This window comes from Silene latifolia, chromosome 5 (assembly GCF_048544455.1).
Source record: "Silene latifolia isolate original U9 population chromosome 5, ASM4854445v1, whole genome shotgun sequence".
Taxonomy (NCBI): domain Eukaryota; kingdom Viridiplantae; phylum Streptophyta; class Magnoliopsida; order Caryophyllales; family Caryophyllaceae; genus Silene; species Silene latifolia.
The window spans coordinates 35,724,833-35,746,743 of NC_133530.1; the positions used below are offsets into that span (position 1 = coordinate 35,724,833).

The 21,911-nt window shown below is 35.8% G+C and overlaps 1 long non-coding RNA gene across 1 annotated transcript in view; it reads right to left on the reverse strand.

Moving 5' to 3' along the window:
• Positions 1 to 21,911, reverse strand: part of LOC141656061 (uncharacterized) — a 241,084-nt gene that overhangs the window by 123,284 nt on the left and 95,889 nt on the right. The gene's annotated exons all lie outside the window — the stretch shown is intronic.

Sequence of the window (21,911 nt, forward strand, 5' to 3'; positions counted from 1 at the left end):
TCCGACTAAAATACGTACTTTTATATAAATTAAGCTTTAAAATTATAGCTTTAATAAAAATTATGTTTAAAATGAATTAATTAAATTAAATAATTTAAAAATATAAAATAAAGTAATTAAACGGTTAAATAAATTTTAAATGTCAAATTGAGAAATTCGCGGGTGTTACAATCGCTATATTAACAACCTTCATCAAATTATATTCGAGCCCTATTACTAACATAATTCAAGCAAGCATACGGTATTAACCATGTCAAATATATCATTAAAACTTCATTACATTCTCACATGCAATAATCATTCACAAAACACATCTCATACATTGACCCTTTTATCCATGGCATACATTTCCTTATTCAACGTTATATTGGCAATTTCATTGCAATGATTTCAACTGTCATACAAGCACCCCATTTCCATTATTAAACATGCATTAACAAACACATTATCCACATCTTTCATCATGTTATTAACTCAACAACTCATCATATCATACACATACTAATGCCTCATTTCATATAGCATTCGCTCATATCCATAACCACCCACGTAGTGACCGATCAAGCCAATAAGGTCTAGTTTTGAAATGACGGCGCCTACTCATCCCAAAGCAAACTTCCTATTGTACTCAAGTCAGGTTAGTTTTATTTAGACTCTCCTAGGTTCATTTGGGTTCATTGGTTTAGGTTCCAAAATCGTCGCTCTGATACCACTTTGTAACACCCTGATTATCCGGTCAAGATAATTAAGGGTGTTACCATCTCGTTGCCCGAGGTAGTGCATCAAAATTACAATAAAAAAACATTTATTACAATTTACAATTTAAATGTCATTATAAAAATAAATTATACACATTATAAGCCTCGAATTACAACCATGACTCTAATGTGATCTAAGTCATCTCGAAGGAGATGATCGACCCAACTAGCTATGTCAAGTCCATGCTCGGCTCAAATCCCACGCGTATACAAAAGCTAACCTGTTAAATACTGCTCCCCATATGATCGAAAATATCATATGGATCAACACAAGCCACCCCAGAAATAGGTGACAGTTATACTTACACACACACACACACACGCCAGTCTCATAATACATATAATCAGGACTCCCAATATAATATGACCAACAACATGAAACTCACTTCTCATGACTTGTATCACAACCACAATGTCACACCTTCCAATATCATACCATTCCAATCTCATCACAATCACGGTGACTGCATCGCAATAGCGCCACCAACCCCTGCTGGACCGCAACCCAGGTACTCGCACCGCAGCACGAAGTACCTGAGTTTGCATCGCAACATGAATCCGATAACCTGAACCATTAATGTGCACATCCTCCATGAGGGTGGGTCCCTCCAAGGAGGGATCTCAGGCGTGAGGTCAATACCCACACTAGCCTCTTCACTACAAGGTGTACACCCACAAGTGTAAACCGCCAACCACCTCCAACACCGTCACATCCAATCAACACGAAACCAAACACAATATAACCGAACACAACCAACACAACCAAATACAATCAACACAAGATCAACACCACCAACACAAGACCAATACGACCGACGTAAGATCGACACCACAATTTCCTCAACACAAGACACAACGATTATATGTGAACAATGAGAACCAAGTAGGGAAAACCCTGCCTCATAGAAATCCGCATAAGCAATCCCATAAGCATAGCATCCACGTCATAAAACCGTCTCATCCTACAAAAGTACAATATATACTATCACAATACACCTTATAACTAATTACTATGTAAAACCCAGTATTATTACCCCTTAACTACCCATAATCTTAATTATAAGCGTTATTAACAAACCCCTCAAAAGCCCCTCAAATTCTAGGGTTCATAAACAAGAGAGAGAAAATGGTAGATCTTAATTACAAGGTGAACAGAGGAAGGGGAAGGTGAGTTTTCTTCAAATACAAGCTTAAAATTCATGGAGGAATGATTGGGAGATTTCTAGAGAGAAGGGAGAGGTTTTGGGGGTGGTAGAGAGAAGGGAAAAAATGAATTAGGGTTAAGGGAATGAGGAATCCTGATATAGGTTATATTGCGGCTGTCAGAGTGGCACTTAGGGATGTCAGTGGGGCGGGTTTTGGCGAGTCTGATCCCGCACCCGTCTCACGTGAAGCGGGCGCGGGTAATTATTTGAAGGGTGGTGGCGCAGGGATGGGTTTTAAAAGGTTCATCCGCCGAGATCGTGGAGCAGGTGCGGGTATCACGTACGACTCGCCCCATACCCACATGCCAGAACTCACCCCGCCCCATAACCGCCCCGCTCGCTCCGCTTATACCGGCCTTACTCATCTCCAACTCTCCAACCCACTTATATTAAGTAATAACTATACTGTAACACCCCCATAAGTCGGGACCATTTCCTCTAGGCATTCCCAACACATGGAGGCATTACAAGACTTGGTTTCCCAAGCTTGTAGTGCGAACAATCAAGTAAAGAAGTACTTAGCATAATATAAATAGATAAGTTATAGTTAGTTAAACGGTTACAAATTTAAGGTATATAAATGTCATCCCAAATAGTACAACCAAATCGAAGAGAATGGAGTTTAAATGTCAAAAAATAAGATAAACAAGAATGGTGACAACTAATGAAGACCGCTCTCCAAGTCCTCGTATCTAGCATGCTAACCTGTCAACACAGCTCCCCATATAGGCGGAAATCACCATATGGTTCACCACCAATATTTCAAAACCCAAGTGTTAGCTTAACGATATTAATGTTCAATGAATGCAATAATTAATCATACTTACTTATGTGACAATGTAAAGGCAATAACCAATAATCCAACAAGGTATGAAAATACATGAAAGTCATCCTCCAACATACATCTCCGCAAACCGATGACCGGGACACGCCCACGATGTCACTATCAACACACGGTACTCTGAACACGTCCGTGGTACTGGGCCCGAGTGCGACTCGAGTCCCCTGCCAGACATCGTGCCTCAGCACATGAGTCCCTCTATAACCCAAGTACTAAATGTGCACATCCCCTGTGGAGTCGGAAGCTCCAAGTGTTGGGAAATGTGTCCTCAACAATAGTGCGATCATATGATTTAAATATCATTATTAAATCTCATTTTAAGAATACAATTGGGAAGTAATATTGTTACTGTCAACTGGTCAACATATATCGGTAATGATTGGTCGACTAGAGTTTGACATTTCTTGTCGTGTGACGGTGGTGATCAGTTGACCCCCTAGGTCATACCTATAGGGCAATACTCTTAATTGATTATTTAATTAATCGTATAATGTTGCGAGTTAATTAAATTACTTGAAAATTGACGGACGATTTTGGAAGTAAAATTTACGTATCATATTAAAATATGATTAAATAAGATACGGTCTGAGTAATTGAATTGTATCATTACTCGGATGAAATTATTGTTTAAAGAAACAATCGGAACTGAATGAATTATTATAAATACAATCAGTTGTAATTTATAAATGGTAAAATATTTTGGCACAAGTAATTATAAAATTACTAAGTCGATTTTTGTATGTGACGTATTTTTGATAATACGTTGATTTTTAATATGTTAAAAATACATAACAAATTTATGTCACATATGACATGTGACATATTGACAATTGACAAAAATAATATGGAATCCATATTATAGATTGGGCCGAAATATTGGAGGAGAATTAAGCTAAAATTGTGTTTACATTTTTAGTGGTGAACATAATGATTAAAAGCAAGTGTAGCCATGCAACCCTATAAGACATTGTGAAGACAAATGAGGGCATGCATTGGCTCTCCTACCTCTCTCCTTTGGGCCGGTTTTTGAGAGTGGAAAAACTAATTGTTTTTCCTCTCAATTTTACCTAATATACAATAATGAAAGATTATTATTCATTCATTCTTTCCACCATCTAAAATATGAGTTTTAGAGAGATAAAAACTCCCATCTTCTTCCTCCCCAAAAACCGAAATATTCAAGAGTTATATAAATATTTTGGTTCAATTTTCTACCTAATTAATATTATACTAGTTTTGTAATATTAATTAAATTAAGAGAAAGCCTTGGGTATAAAGCTTAGGGAGAGATCCTACACTTGGATCTTGGTTCATCCATAAGGAAAAGCTCAAGAACAAGAGAGAAAGGTGATCTCTCTTGTGCCCAATATAACCGAAATCTACAATGTAAGGACTTGTTTTCTCTTCTCTTATATTATTGTTTGTATGCATAAGATCCGTTTTAATTTTATGACAAATTAATTATGACATATATGAGTATGTTAATTTGTATATGAATCTACATTTCCTACAATCGGTATCAAGAGCCACGGTTGTTTGCATGCAAATTGGTTAAAAGTTTTTCCGAGTTATATGAATAACAAATAAAACTTGTAAAATTTGTGTTATTATGATATATCACGAAATAAATACATGCATGTTAATATTTCTGGTCCTAAAATGTTTTAGGATATTTTGGTTAATTTTTCGGATTTTTATTGTTCATAATTTACAATAATGGCATTTAAATGTGATTTTATGAATAAAAATGTCATTTTTGGTCGAAAATTAGCTATACTTCGAATTTTAAGTTTATATTTGGATATGTTATCACATATATTATTTTGAGATAACCTGTAATTTTTCATAATTTTTGCACTTGTTATGCTCGAAAAATGAATTTTTCATTATTAAATATGGATTTAAGAGAAAAATAGGTTAATATGAGTTAAATTTCGAATCTGGTCATAGAAAATTTATATGTTGTCACATGCAATTTTACAAAATGTGTGTAAAATAATTGGCTATAAAGAAGTCTTTTAGCATGATTTATGAATTTTTGAAGAAAAATTAGCATAAATAGTGACATTATTAGTGTAAAATTAATAAAACATAATCTATGACTTAGGAAAAACGTCTAATGTTGTATTTATTGTATTTTTCAGATCTAAAATTGAAAAGTTAATGAAAATAATTTTTCCATGTTTTTATGATTATTTTATTAAATATCGATAAACCGCAACATTGTTTTTCCGGAAATTTTTCGAAATTTTTAACCTAAGATTTTGAACATTATGAGTGTCATGGATTTTTCCAGAATGTTCATGAATTTAAATTTCAAATTTTGAATTTATTTGAAATTTTGTGATTTATTTGAAGTTTAATGGCTTATTTTTGTAATTTTGGTCCATTTATGAACAATTTTGTAAATAAAGGTTAATTATGGTCAAATTATTAGTGAAGACTATATTTTGAGTCCTAAGAGGTTAGGGTAATTAACTTATGCATAAATATGAGTTTATGTATTTTTGTGATTATAAAATGTTGAAATCACGCAAATCCGTAAAAAACCGAGTAATATACGATATTGGCTAATTAAAAGGCGATTTAGCATAAAATTGAGCATGTTCATACATATTATAATGCTGCATTTTCTTTATGATTGTCATAATTTTTAATTTATGTAATTTTGAATTATGTAATTTTACTTAGTATGGCCTTAGATTTTAATTGGTATTTCCCGAAATGTATGGGAATATCGATTCGGTTGTAATTTTTATTGTGATCTCGTATCACCGTTTTGTAATTTAATAGATTTATTTTATTTTAGTTACAAATGTATAATAGGAAATTATGTAATTTATTATGTAATTTTATTCATTCCGGAGTTCCAAAAGACGGATTACTTCAAGAATGGCGATACATAAAGACGGTGTTACCTCGAGATGCGTGCCACAACCGAAGTTCAAGGGACCAATGGAGTTGGTTTCCGAATATGTATTAGATTAATAGTTTTTCTTTTTTAGGAAGGCCATACTAGGATTTATTTATTTTATGCTTACATTTTATTTTATGTCACATGCATCGCTAAATCGCCATAACTAAACATGCATTGTCTTCTTTTATCGAGTTTATCGACCGTGTCAATTAAAATTATCGTAGTTCACCGCTTTAGTTCACTTAAAACGTGATAGATAATAAATTGACATGACCTCTCGCTAAAACAATCAATTGAGACATAGCCTTACCAAATAGTAGAAACCATGAAAACCTATTTCGCGAGGGAGTGCGCTCGGCCCCACCGGGGTACAAACCTTGTTACGTAGGGGAAGTGGGTGATGAATGTTAATCCACCGAATTCATGTTGATAAGGGATGTATCGGCCACACCGTGCCCAAGTTAATGTGGGTTTGGATCATGGACACATTTATTCGAAATTTGGATTGAACTCAACAAAAGTATTTGATAAGGGATGTATCGGCCCCACCGTGCCCTTGTCGATGTGTTTTGGGCTATAGATAATTGTTAATGTAATATTATCGACCAAGAGTTCTATAAGTAGAATCGATTAAACGTTAATCCACCGAGTTATATTGATAAAGGATGTATCGGCCCCACCGTGCCTAAGTCGATATGAATTTGGGTCTTGGAATCATTTATCATAGTTGGGTAGAGGTCACTATGTAAATGCTATACTTGTTTTTCAAGTATTAATAAAACGATAAATGTTAAGTTTTCCACTATTCCGTTTTTATATTGTTCTATTTCTTTACCACTATTCATATACGATATCATTTCGTTTTTGATTCAAAACTCCATTAAAACATCGTAACTAAAGACAAAATTTGAATTTTCTTCTAAAGACCTCGTATTAACCATTTCTAAGGATCTCTTGTAAAGAGTATAGATTAAAGTTATTCATTATCAAACAGGTTTTGATTCTTGACTAACACTTCTACTTACAATGGACTATGTTTCATGTACTTAAATGAATTAAGTACATTAAAGCGATAAATTGTTTTGGTAATTAGTTTTGTCAGAATTCGTAATTGACCAAAATAACGCAACCACTTCAATGAAAGTTTTAAGACTAAAACGAACAAATGAAGAGTGATCTTCATGAATTCAACTTTGCTTCTCAAAGCAAAGACTCATTGAATTAAGTGGGAGCATTCTCTTAAACCGTTAAGATAAGGACGAGGTTCAAGAAGTAAAGATTATAATGGAATTGATACAAGGTAATGTTAAAGGTAAAGTTGTTGAGAATGACGATACTAAACCTATCAATCCCGACCGATAAAGTTTCCATTGTCTTAAATGTTAGACACGAGAAAGGAAACTACCCCAAATTATTGAAGAATCAACAAGTTAGTTGTGTGACATCTAATGGGACCTTCTTCGTTAAGTGTTTATTTGGTTAAACATAAGTTTTGCTAGTATTACTTCGTCAATATTAGAAACCGGTGGTGGTTTTCATCATTATGTTTGATACATAGGATGATTAGAATATGACGACTAGCAACAATGAAGTCGAGAGATAGAGTAATTGTGTACTCAATCTAGTTTTTGGATTTAAAGTTGTACTTAATTATGACTATTAAGTGCATTAACTCTAAATAAGAATATAAACTTGTTAAGATACAAAAGAGGTTTCACTTTTGTGACCCTATACACCACGATTTGATGTATGGTGGCCCATTATCAAGGTGAATATATTCTAAACCAAACTAGAATGATATATCATGTAGATGATGTAAGACTCAAATTGGTAACCCAAGATTAAACCTTAAATTCTGGAATGATGAACGCAAAGAGTTATCGAGTACTCTTGAAGCCATTAGATTGTTAATGGTTTATGCGTATCTTGTATTCAAAGCAAGATGTCTCGTGCCTTTTGGTTGAAAAGGAGATCGAGGTTGTAAATCAACGATCCAAAATAGGTTGATCATTATCTTTTACCAACGATTTAAGTTGACACTAATATGTTCACTTAATAAGGTAAATAGAGAAATCTTTGAAGAATTTCAAAGAGTTCAAGTAATCACGATTTAGTCGTGATGGGATTATCAAAGTGAAGACTTTGATATAAGCCAAATGAATTGTGATATAGTATCACAAATTAATCTCTCTTAACACGCATTATGTGATAATGTATGATTGGATAAGAATTCAAACGCTATTCAATAAGGTTTGGACTTCGATCAAGTTATTTTGAGTTACTTGATCCTTTTGGGGATTTTATCATTTTGTCTAGATTATTTTTCCACTAAATCGAATCATATGTGATATGAAATGGTAAGGGTACCATGTTTGTAAGTTTTCACAAGAAACAAATGCTCATTTTCTCTCTTAAATTATCACATTTAGTACGACGGGTTTGCGGCTCGTGAAGTCTGTCTTTCTAAAATACAAGTTTATTTTAGAAGACAGAGTGGGAGAAATTATTCAAGAGCCACAAAGAATGCCACAGAAAATGTTATGTCGCAAGAAACTGGTCTTTCTTGGCTACATGAGACGTTTTGTGTAAGACATTGGTTCTTTAAAACCTAGGAGGTTAAATTCGTCACTTGTCAAAAATGATGAATTCATGCTACTTTTAAGAAAGTAAAGAGCTTATAACTTACAAAGAAATTGTTTGATTCAAGTTGATTACTTCTGGAAAGTAATAAACATATGACTTACATAAGAATGTTTAAGTCACAACTCAATACAAGGCTTAGAGCCATGAAAATCCGAAATAAAAGGCTTGATTAGTGACAAAGGGTTTTGCACTAATAAAGAGATATTTCAAAGTAAGATTGGTTGCAAAGGGTTTTGCACTAGTTGAAATGCTTAAGTCTATTAGGATCTTCTTAGGGATTGTGTTTCATTATGAGGTTATGAAATACATAGCGAGTAAATCTAAAACCCACTTCTTCAATAGAAGGAATGTGTTCAATACATATCATGAGTTTAGTAGATTCTTGCAATCCTAAGATAGTGTGAAACTTAAGAGAGAATCTTAAGTAGGACATCAATGAGTTGAAATCAATGTTTTGATCATGTTATAAAACTTTTCTCGATAAGTCGAGAAGTTGTGTTTATACATGGAGTTTAGTGGGAGTTACGGAAATTTTAATTAGTCCGATATGTGGATGACATATTGATCATTAGGAATGATTTAAGACTTTTGGAGTATTACAATACATCTTTAATATCCAAATTTATGAAGATAAATCCACGTGATATTAGCGTCAATAAGAAGTCTTATGTTGATAAGATTCATGACTAGTTCAATTAAATTGAACATATTTGATTGATTCCATTTGCTTCCGCTGTCAAATCAATTAAATAGGAAATGATGTATAACACTTCATATGCTTTGAGTATGATGAACTGTTTTCAAAATCGAATTTAAGTAATCTTTACCAAGTAAGCTATAAAGATTACCCTTAAGTGCTTGCAGAAGCATTAAGGCTATGATGCAAAGTGTTTATGATGCAATATTGTGTAAGGGTGTTACACAAGTGACAATTGACAATTGAGATTGCGCATGGTTTCCGACAAAACCATAATCAAAACACATTAGGATGGTTAAGATACCATTGTGGCAATAAAGAACAATGAGAGATATTTATAACGGAAATTGAGTACACTTGCGATCATGATGGGATGTGCAAGAAAGATGAGTCCCGCACACTGTGAAAACAGTGGGAGCTATTCTTAGGCTAGAGGGACTAAGTCTTGATTAGATCTCGACACGTACTCAGAAAGTATTGTAATGCAAATGTATACATTACAAAGGAAAACGAGTATGTAGTGAGGTTGAGTAAGGTACAAGAAATTGATAAAACCTACTAACCAAAGCCTTCTCAAAGGCTAAACATGATGAGTCATGTCATTTCAATTGAATTGAAATGAACAACTATGTACAAGATCAAATTAGATTATAGAACATGAAATAGTAATCAAGCATTGATTATTCATGTGTGATAATCGCATTTGTCGTTCGAGTTTTATTTTAAAACTCTTTTTATTATACTTTGTTACATCCAAACGGGTTGTAGAGACAATTGAACCCCGTTAAAGTGAACACGGATTAGCATAGTATTCGCCCATAGTCGCTTGTATGAGGTGACGTCTCGAAGTGACTAGAGTGTGATGCGATTGATGGCAAGTTCAAGTGCCACGGAGTCATGTGAGATGACTAGTCGATCACATAGGCAGACTGTTAGGAACACTTTGTCGGGCCTTATGACCGCTTATAGAGTTCTGGCAAATTTATATAGCCTGGTCGTGGCGAGAGCTGCTATAGTATTCTAATGAGTCGATTCTTTTGACTAAAGACTATTCACCTAAGATGGCACAGTTTCAGATTAACTTTGATTTGTGTTACTACGACCTTCGTAAATGGGGTCAAATGGGCATATTTTGGGTTATGATGGCTATGGCTAGTCGAAGGGAATGAGTGCGATAGGAATTGTCCACCCCCTTGTCAGGGTTAAAACAATATCTCAGGGCCACTCGAGGAGTAATGAACTGGAAATGCGTGGCCACGCTCGGAAGGTATCCAGAGTGGATAAATCCGGTCAATCAGTTATTCTCCAGATCGAGGAAACCACTCTCGATATGATCACTTGCAAGTACGACCTGAAAGACACCTTGCATTGAGTGGGAGATAGTAATAGGACAAGAGAATTGGTGACGCACACTTGTCGAGGATAAGTGGGAGATTGTTGGGAAATGTGTCCTCAACAATAGTGCGATCATATGATTTAAATATCATTATTAAATCTCATTTTAAGAATACAATTGGGAAGTAATATTGTTTCTTGTCAACCGGTCAACATATATCGGTAATGATTGGTGACTAGAGTTTGACATTACCGCGTCGTGTGACGGTGGTGATCATTGACCCCTAGGTCATACCTATAGGGCAATACTCTTAATTGATTATTTAATTAATCGTATAATGTTGCGAGTTAATTAAATTACTTGAAAATTGACGGACGATTTTGGAAGTAAAATTTACGTATCATATTAAAATATGATTAAATAAGATACGGTCTGAGTAATTGAATTGTATCATTACTCGGATGAAATTATTGTTTAAAGAAACAATCGGAACTGAATGAATTATTATAAATACAATCAGTTGTAATTTATAAATGGTAAAATATTTTGGCACAAGTAATTATAAAATTACTAAGTCGATTTTTGTATGTGACGTATTTTTGATAATACGTTGATTTTTAATATGTTAAAAATACATAACAAATTTATGTCACATATGACATGTGACATATTGACAATTGACAAAAATAATATGGAATCCATATTATAGATTGGGCCGAAATATTGGAGGAGAATTAAGCTAAAATTGTGTTTACATTTTTAGTGGTGAACATAATGATTAAAAGCAAGTGTAGCCATGCAACCCTATAAGACATTGTGAAGACAAATGAGGGCATGCATTGGCTCTCCTACCTCTCTCCTTTGGGCGGTTTTGAGAGTGGAAAAACTAATTGTTTTTCCTCTCAATTTTACCTAATATACAATAATGAAAGATTATTATTCATTCATTCTTTCCACCATCTAAAATATGAGTTTTAGAGAGATAAAAACTCCCATCTTCTTCCTCCCCAAAAACCGAAATATTCAAGAGTTATATAAATATTTTGGTTCAATTTTCTACCTAATTAATATTATACTAGTTTTGTAATATTAATTAAATTAAGAGAAAGCCTTGGGTATAAAGCTTAGGGAGAGATCCTACACTTAGATCTTGGTTCATCCATAAGGAAAAGCTCAAGAACAAGAGAGAAAGGTGATCTCTCTTGTGCCCAATATAACCGAAATCTACAATGTAAGGACTTGTTTTCTCTTCTCTTATATTATTGTTTGCATGCATAAGATCCGTTTTAATTTTATGACAAATTAATTATGACATATATGAGTATGTTAATTTGTATATGAATCTACATTTCCTACACCAAGGGTGACTTGAGCGGAAGACGTTTTCCCAACCGCCTTCCGTCTCCAAAATCGTAACCAAGAATCCTCCAATATCCTCCATTGTCAACCAAACCATAAACAAGACAAACAAGTCCAACCAACACAACTATGCAACCATATTAACACAACAAGTATAATCATGCTCAATACTTCATTAATTCATTTATTCTCATTTAATTGTTCTTTAACATATTATAATGCAATGTAATCAACCTTGTGACAAATCACCATACTTACCTCCACATAATTATCATAAAGTCATATTATGTGATAAACTCTAATTATCAAAACATGTTATAATGCAACTACCATGAGACAAATGTAACAATGACAATAAATGCACAATTAAACATCCACATCATTAGAGCTAAGTAGGGAAAACCTTACCTCAAGCTTATCTTCACAAATCCACAAGTTACTCACTAGAAGTGCTCCTTAATGAAGCTCCCTACACACATTAATTACTACATTCATTACTATAAACTATTATAATAAATCTACTAACTAAACTCTTTATTTATTCCTCTTAATTCTCATAACCTAATTAATTATGAGGTAGTATGCTAGGATAATTAAGGTTACTAAGACAAGATTAAACGAAATAGAGTATAAATTAACTTACAAACAAGATGGATGAACAAGGAGGCAAGAATCCTTCACTTGGATGATAGGGTTTTTGAGAGGATTGGTTGGTGGATATTTTAGAGAGATTTTTGGGGAAGTTTAGAGAGTGGTGAGAATGAGGTTTAGGAAGGGTTTTAGGTAGAAATCTGAAAAGATGAGCCACGAAAGCGACATCTCACCAAATAAACTTCCCGTATAAGGTGAACTCGATCGGCACTCGGTCGAGTGGTTAGTCCACTCGATCGAGTGGGGATGCACTCGGTCGAGTGACCACTTTTTCAGGCTTCCAGCCTACTGCCAAAGTGTACTCGGTCTTCCACTCAGTCGAGTGGGGCTCCACTCGGCCGAGTGGATCGTCTAGTCGGTCAAGTCTAAGTCTTAGACTGGAGGGGATGTGCACATTAAGGAACAGGTTTATTGCTCGTTGATGAGCAGGACCTTGGTAGGTGTGGCTGCGGTCCCCTACCGGCTTATGATTGGGAGTTTGAGTTATTGCTCGTTGATGAGCGGGACCTTGGTGGGTGTGGATGCGGTCCCCAACCGGCGTGTGATTGGGAGTTGGAGTTGGCTGATGATAAGTGATTATCTTTCGTACTTGTCTTGCTTTGATTATTCAGTAACTGACCTCGTTGTTGTTTTGTAAAATCTGTGGTGATCCATTCGGGGATGGTGAGCAGATTGTGACAGGTGATGATGAGTATTAGATATGGGGACAAGATGGGGAGTTATCACTCGAGTCTAACTTCCGCTGTCATGAGATTTATCTTTTAGTTCCAGTTGTTGAACATTAGTAATCTTTATTTTGGTTTTGGTTTATGGAACATGTAATCATTAATTAATAAATGATGTTTTGGAATGGTAACTATGATATACTAACCTCGGGCAACCGAGATGGTAACAGTCTCTCATGCTAGGGTAGTCCTTGGTAAGGTACCTAGGTATGAGGGGGTGTTACAGTTTCTGTCTTAGGTATGTAATACTCTCTACTTTATCTTTTACTCGTATAATATTAAAAACAAGGGTTTTTTTTGTCAAACACAACCTTTAAAAAACTTTTTTTCCAAACACTACCTTTTAAAAAAAAAGTTTGTCAACCACAACCTTTAATAAATTTTTTTTTGTCAAACACGACTTTTTGCCGAATTCTGACAATTTCATGACCGCTTGCAACGGGATGACTTTCAGTCTATTTTTGAGATAGCAAACGAGGTCGGTTTGAGGTGTTCTTGCACTCGTTGGAAAGGTGGGAGTACAGGCTTTCCAGGAGTTATGAACACGGTGGCCAAAGGTGGTCATACGTGGGGTCGATTGGTGCATAAATTAAGGCTGGTCAGAGAAAGGGTTAGAAGTTTGGGATTATATCGGGTTGTTAGAGGGGTTTCGAGGGTCTTTTAATGGGGTTATGACGTTTTGTTTGGTCTGAAATTTGGTATGTAGGTTGAGGGGGAGTGCGGGGTATGTTGTAGTTGTGTTGTTTGTGGTGGTCGTTGGTTGCAAATGGTGGTCCAAAGGGAGTGGATTGACCCGCGGAAAAATCCTACATTGATTTACATCAAATCCATGTGACCAATCTTACTTTACACACCAATCTACCCCACATAACGCCACCTTTGACCACCATGTTGACAACCGCTGGAAAGCATGTATTCCAACCTTTCCAACGAATTTAAGAAAGCTCAAACCGACCTCGTTTGCTATCTCAAACATCGAATGAAAGTCACCCCATTACAAGTGTTCAAATATTGGCCAAAATGTCGTATTTGACAATAAAAATCGGAATTTTATTTTCGCAGTATACATTTTACTCAATTTAGTACATTTTTTACATTAATTTCCATTTGCATACCCTTGTACTACCAACACCCCTGAATTAAGTTCTCTCAAATTCCAACCATACAACCTCTTAAATCGATCAAATTTCTTCGATTATACATTATAAATCGAATATGTAACACGTTTTTGGTTGGTAAATTAGAAACTATACATGAAATGCGGGTCTAGCGATCGTCGGAATTGGGCAGGTAGCGAGGTGTTTGGTGATGGAAACGTGGTGGGAGGGATAAGAGTGGTAGTCGAAATTTGGTGGTCGCAATCAGAGGGCGGTTTGTGCGGTGGTCGGCGAACGGGGTAAATAGGAGGGCCATTTAGTTGTGGAAGAGTTGTAGGGTGCGGTTTACGAGATGATTAATTTACCCAGATGAGTAAATTAGGAGGTTGTCTACGGGAGTGGGTTCGCGATTCGCCGACGGACGACGAGTTGGCGCTTGGCAGCCGACAGGGTTCAGGCGGGCAGGCAGGAAGGTTGTAGACTTGTAGGTGCTTGATGGTGGGGAGAAGTGGTGTTAAATTGAACATCCATTTTTTTAGTTTTTTTCTTTGACCTAGTACATGGAGAGGGAGAAAGGAGGAGAGGGATGAGAGGTAGGGAAATGAGAGGGGTAATATTGAAAAGGCGTACTATATTGGGTAAAAATTGTACTGCGAAAATCAACACCCAAAAAAAATTATTAAAAGTTGGGTTTGACAAATTTTTTTTTTTAAAAGTGGTGTTTGGAAAAAAAATTTAAAAGCTGTGACAAAAAAAGAAAAGAAAAAAAAAAACTAAAAACAATTTCCTATTTTTGCACCTTCGTCTTACATAATTGGAATAGGGTAAAAAACCCTTCAACCGCAACAAATTCCCGCCTAATTCTGCAGCTGCAAAACTTATATTTTAATTCAATTACTGAAGTTTCCAGGTATCTTTCTCTCTGTTACTATCGTATACGAAGTCAATTTCATTCAATTACTGAAGATTTGCGTTATGATTTTCTAATTTTATTGTATGTAACAGTACTCTCCATAGTATTATATCCAATCTCACATATTACATGACTATACGTCTATACCTAAATCAAAACAGAATTTAAATTAAATTGTTCCTAATATAATACGGAGTATTAGTCTTATAATATAGTATACATATTTCTGGTAAAACATATTAAAATATCATATTTAATATAATAGTGTATAACATGATCGTACAAAGTAATAATAGATTGTAAAGACTAATTAAGTCACTATTACTTTATAATGAAAAAATTACATTTTTTACATGTTTGAACTTACATTTTTTAAAAGCTCAACTAAAAACAAAATAAATTTTTTAAAAGAGGCTTTTTTCAGGCAATTCTAAAGACTCCAACTTTTTTAAAACACGATTTTTATTTTTAATAATAAACTCAGCTGAAGATAATTATTTTTGAGCTAATAAAATAAGAGATATAGTAAATTACAAAAAAGATTGAGTTTTATTTTTGAATCCTACATAAGATAAATCTCCAAAGAGTCATATGCATATATATACACATCGACAACTATAACAAGATTAACACTTTACAACGACGTGCAACTTAGCAGCGTAATGGATTTAAGGTTCGGAAAATGTTCTTTAAACAAGGTCACAACTTAACTAATACGGAATATGGATTAGTATTTGTTCCTCCCTCTTCATTCTCAGTACTTTACGAACAATAATTTAGGTCCTAAATAAAACTCTGTCTTCATTGTTGGTGTTCGTTTTCTCCCATTTGTGGTAGGTGTTTAGCCTTGATTTTGTTAGGCTGTCAATTTTCCAACACCTCATATTTATTGTGAGACCACATTATACACCTCAAAAACTCCAGTGCAGATCCCATGTCCCATTTTATGTCCCATCTTGTGTCTCATTACTTATCCTATTGACACATACGGCCTTTAATATATGTTATTACCATTTTTATTTTCTTATGTTATTTCCGAAATTAATACTTTGTAAATTGCCTTACTTTTTTAACTACCTAATAAAATTATAAATTATAAATTAAAATTATGCAAATTCTATCCGATCAAGGTGATAAAGTTATTTGTAGAACTATCACCAAAGTTATGGAAATTTTATCCGATCAAGATGATAGAGTTATCTTAGTATATATATAAACTTTAAAAGTAAAAAGCTAAAATGATAAGAATTTTAAAACAATTGTAGACCACTCAAACAAGTTGGATGGATCGGCTGCTGAGGCGGTTCATACATGTTAAACTCGAATACGGGTCAGGCTACAAAACTTAGATAATTACCACATGAATTTGATGCAAGGTTTGCTAGACCACCCAAACGGGTTGGATGGGTCGGCTGCTGAGGCGGTTCATACATGGTAAACTCGAATACGGGTCAGACTAAATATGAGTGGGCTTATACGGGTCATGGGTCGAGGTAGAATCAGAATACATGTCAAAATATAGATTGGTATGGTAGATTTTATTTGTCAAAAGCAATTATTTTAAAGTAGAGTGGGTGTAGATGTGTGTTGTTGATACGGGATTGGTCGAGAAAAGATTAGTCTCACAAGTGGAAATGTGACGGTCTATAGCTAGACGGAAATTCGTCTTAAACCTACTATAATTTAGGACGGAAGTTTACTATTATTAATATTATTATTATTATTATCCGACTAAAATACGTACTTTTATATAAATTAAGCTTTGAAATTATAGCTTTAATAAAAATTATGTTTAAAATGAATTAATTAAATTAAATAATTTAAAAATATAAAATAAAGTAATTAAACGGTTAAATAAATTTTAAATGTCAAATTGAGAAATTCAGGTGTTACAATCGCTATATTAACAACCTTCATCAAATTATATTCGAGCCCTATTACTAACATAATTCAAGCAAGCATACGGTATTAACCATGTCAAATATATCATTAAAACTTCATTACATTCTCACATGCAATAATCATTCACAAAACACATCTCATACATTGACCCTTTATCCATGACATACATTTCCTTATTCAACGTTATATTGGCAATTTCATTGCAATGATTTCAACTGTCATACAAGCACCCCATTTCCATTATTAAACATGCATTAACAAACACATTATCCACATCTTTCATCATGTTATTAACTCAACAACTCATCATATCATACACATACTAATGCCTCATTTCATATAGCATTTGCTCATATCCATAACCACCCACGTAGTGACCGATCAAGCCAATAAGGTCTAGTTTTGAAATGACGGCGCCTACTCATCCCAAAGCAAACTTCCTATTGTACTCAAGTCAGGTTCGTTTTATTTAGACTCTCCTAGGTTCATTTGGGTTCATTGGTTTAGGTTCCAAAATCGTCGCTCTGATACCACTTTGTAACACCCTGATTATCCGGTCAAGATAATTAAGGGTGTTACCATCTCGTTGCCCGAGGTAGTGCATCAAAATTATAATAAAAAAATATTTATTACAATTTACAATTTAAATGTCATTATAAAAATAAATTATACACATTATAAGCCTCGAATTACAACCATGACTCTAATGTGATCTAAGTCATCTCGAAGGAGATGATCGACCCAACTAGCTATGTCAAGTCCATGCTCGGCTCAAATCCCACGCGTATACAAAAGCTAACCTGTTAAATACTGCTCCCCATATGATCGAAAATATCATATGGATCAACACAAGCCACCCCAGAAATAGGTAACAGTTATACATACACACACACACACACACACACACACACACACACACACACACACCAGTCTCATAATTCATATAATCAGGACTCCCAATATAATATGACCAACAACATGAAACTCACTTCTCATGACTTGTATCACAACCACAATGTCACACCTTCCAATATCATACCATTCCAATCTCATCACAATCACGGTGACTGCATCGCAATAGCGCCACCAACCCCTGCTGGACCGCAACCCAGGTACTCGCACCGCAGCACGAAGTACCTGAGTTTGCATCGCAACATGAACCCGATAACCTGAACCATTAATGTGCACATCCTCCATGAGGGTGGGTCCCTCCATGGAGGGATCTCAGGCGTGAGGTCGATACCCACACTAGCCTCTTCACTACAAGGTGTACACCCACAAGTGTAAACCGCCAACCACCTCCAACACCGTCACATCCAATCAACACGAAACCAAACACAATATAACCGAACACAACCAACACAACCAAATACAATCAACACAAGATCAACACCACCAACACAAGACCAATACGACCGACGTAAGATCGACACCACAATTTCCTCAACACAAGACACAACGATTATATGTGAACAATGAGAACCAAGTAGGGAAAACCCTGCCTCATAGAAATCCGCATAAGCAATCCCACAAGCATAGCATCCACGTCATAAAACCGTCTCATCCTACAAAAGTCACATATATACTATCACAATACACCCTATAACTAATTACTATGTAAAACCCAGTATTATTACCCCTTAACTACCCATAATCTTAATTATAAGCGTTATTAACAAACCCCTCAAAAGCCCCTCAAATTCTAGGGTTCATAAACAAGAGAGAGAAAATGGTAGATCTTAATTACAAGGTGAACAGAGGAAGGGGAAGGTGAGTTTTCTTCAAATCCAAGCTTAAAATTCATGGAGGAGTGATTGGGAGATTTCTAGAGAGAAAGGAGAGGTTTTGGGGGTGGTAGAGAGAAGGGGAAAAATGAATTAGGGTTAAGGGAATGAGGAATCCTGATATAGGTTATATTGCGGCTGTCAGAGTGGCACTTAGGGATGTCAGTGGGGCGGGTTTTGGCGAGTCTGATCCCGAACCCGTCTCACGTGAAGCGGGCGCGGGTAATTATTTAAAGGGTGGTGGCGCAGGGATGGGTTTTAAAAGGTTCATCCGCCGCGATCGTGGAGCAGGTGCGGGTATCACGTACGACTCGCCCCATACCCACATGCCAGAACTCACCCCGCCCCATAACCGCCCCGCTCGCTCCACTTATACCTGCCTTACTCATCTCCAACTCTCCAACCCACTTATATTAAGTAATAACTATACTGTAACACCCCCATAAGTCGGGACCATTTCTTCTAGGCATTCCCAACACATGGAAGCATTACAAGACTTGGTTTCCCAAGCTTGTAGTGCGAACAATCAAGTAAAGAAGTACTTAGCATAATATAAATAGATAAGTTATAGTTAGTTAAACGGTTACAAATTTAAGGTATATAAATGTCATCCCAAATAGTACAACCAAATCGAAGAGAATGGAGTTTAAATGTCAAAAAATAAGATAAACAAGAATGGTGACAACTAATGAAGATCGCTCCCCAAGTCCTCGTATCTAGCATGCTAACCTGTCAACACTGCTCCCCATATAGGCGGAAATCACCATATGGTTCACCACCAATATTTCAAAACCCAAGTGTTAGCTTAACGATATTAATGTTCAATGAATGCAATAATTAATCATACTTACTTATGTGACAATGTAAAGGCAATAACCAATAATCCAACAAGGTATGAAAATACATGAAAGTCATCCTCCAACATACATCTCCGCAAACCGATGACCGGGACACGCCCACAATGTCACTATCAACACACGGTACTCTGAACACGTCCGTGGTACTGGGCCCGAGTGCGACTCGAGTCCCCTGCCAGACATCGTGCCTCAGCACATGAGTCCCTCTATAACCCAAGTACTAAATGTGCACATCCCCTGTGGAGTTGGAAGCTCCAAGGGTGACTTGAGCGGAAGACGTTTTCCCAACCGCCTTCCGTCTCCAAAATCGTAACCAAGAATCCTCCAATATCCTCCATTGTCAACCAAACCATAAACAAGACAAACAAGTCCAACCAACACAACTATGAAACCATATTAACACAACAAGTATAATCATGCTCAATACTTCATTAATTCATTTCTTCTCATTTAATTGTTCTTTAACATATTATAATGCAATGTAATCAACCTTGTGACAATTCACCATACTTACCTCCACATAATTATCATAAAGTCATATTATGTGATAAACTCTAATTATCAAAACATGTTATAATGCAACTACCATGAGACAAATGTAACAATGACAATAAATGCACAATTAAACATCCACATCATTAGAGCTAAGTAGGGAAAACCTTACCTCAAGCTTATCTTCACAAATCCACAAGTTACTCACTAGAAGTGCTCCTTAATGAAACTCCCTACACACATTAATTACTACATTCATTACTATAAACTATTATAATAAATCTAACTAAACTCTTTAATTATTCCTCTTAATTTTCATAACCTAATTAATTATGAGGTAGTATGCTAGGATAATTAAGGTTACTAAGACAAGATTAAACGAAATGGAGTATAAATTAACTTACAAACAAGATGGATGAACAAGGAGGCAAGAATTCTTCACTTGGATGATAGGGTTTTTGAGAGGATTAGTTGGTGGATATTTTAGAGAGATTTTTGGGGAAGTTTAGAGAGTGGTGAGAATGAGGTTTAGGAAGGGTTTTAGGTGGAAATCTGAAAAGATGAGCCACGAAAGCGACATCTCACCAAATAAACTTCCCGTATAAGGTGAACTCGACCGGCACTCGGTCAAGTGGTCAGTCCACTCGATCGAGTGGGGATCCACTCAGTCGAGTGACCACTTTTCCAGGCTTCCAGCCTACTGCCAAAGTGTACTCGGTCTTCCACTCAGTCGAGTGGGGCTCCACTCGGCCGAGTGGATCGTCTATTCGGTCAAGTCTAAGTCTTAGACTGGAGGGGATGTGCACATTAAGGGACAGGTTTATTGCTCGTTGATGAGCAGGACCTTGGTAGGTGTGGCTGCGGTCCCCTACCGGCTTGTGATTGGGAGTTGGAGTTATTGCTCGTTGATGAGCGGGACCTTGGTGGGTGTGGATGCGGTCCCCAACCGGCGTGTGATTGGGAGTTGGAGTTGGCTGATGATAAGTGATTATCTTTCGTACTTGTCTTGCTTTGATTATTCAGTAACTGACCCCGTTGTTGTTTTGTAAAATCTGTGGTGATCCATTCGGTGATGGTGAGCAGATTGTGACAGGTGATGGTGAGTATTAGATATGGGGACAAGATGGGGAGTTATCACTCGAGTCTAACTTCCGCTGTCATGAGATTTATCTTTTAGTTCCAGTTGTTGAACATTAGTAATCTTTGTTCACAAAATCTCATTGAAGACGGACACTATCCGTCACAAGCTGAAGACGGATAGTGCCCCTCTCACAAGATGCAAGTGGCAATATGTATGGGTGTTCCATTTTCCCTCCCACTTGCCAACCCACTTGCTTTATTGTGAGAGGTCTTCAGCTTGTGACGGATATTGTCCGTCACAAGCAAGATGCTTTGATCTTTGTTTTGGTTTTGGTTTATGGAACATGTAATCATTAATTAATAAATGCTGTTTTGGAATGGTAACTATGATATACTAACCTCGGGCAACCGAGATGGTAACAATCTCTCATGCTAGGGTAGTCCTTGGTAAGGTACCTAGGTATGAGGGGGTGTTACAGTTTCTGTCTTAGGTATGTAATACTCTCTACTTTATCTTTTACTCGTATAATATTAAAAACAAGGGTTTTTCTTGTCAAACACAACCTTTAAAAAACTTTTTTTTCCAAACACTACCTTTTAAAAAAAAAAAGTTTGTCAACCACAACCTTTAATAATTTTTTTTTGTCAAACACG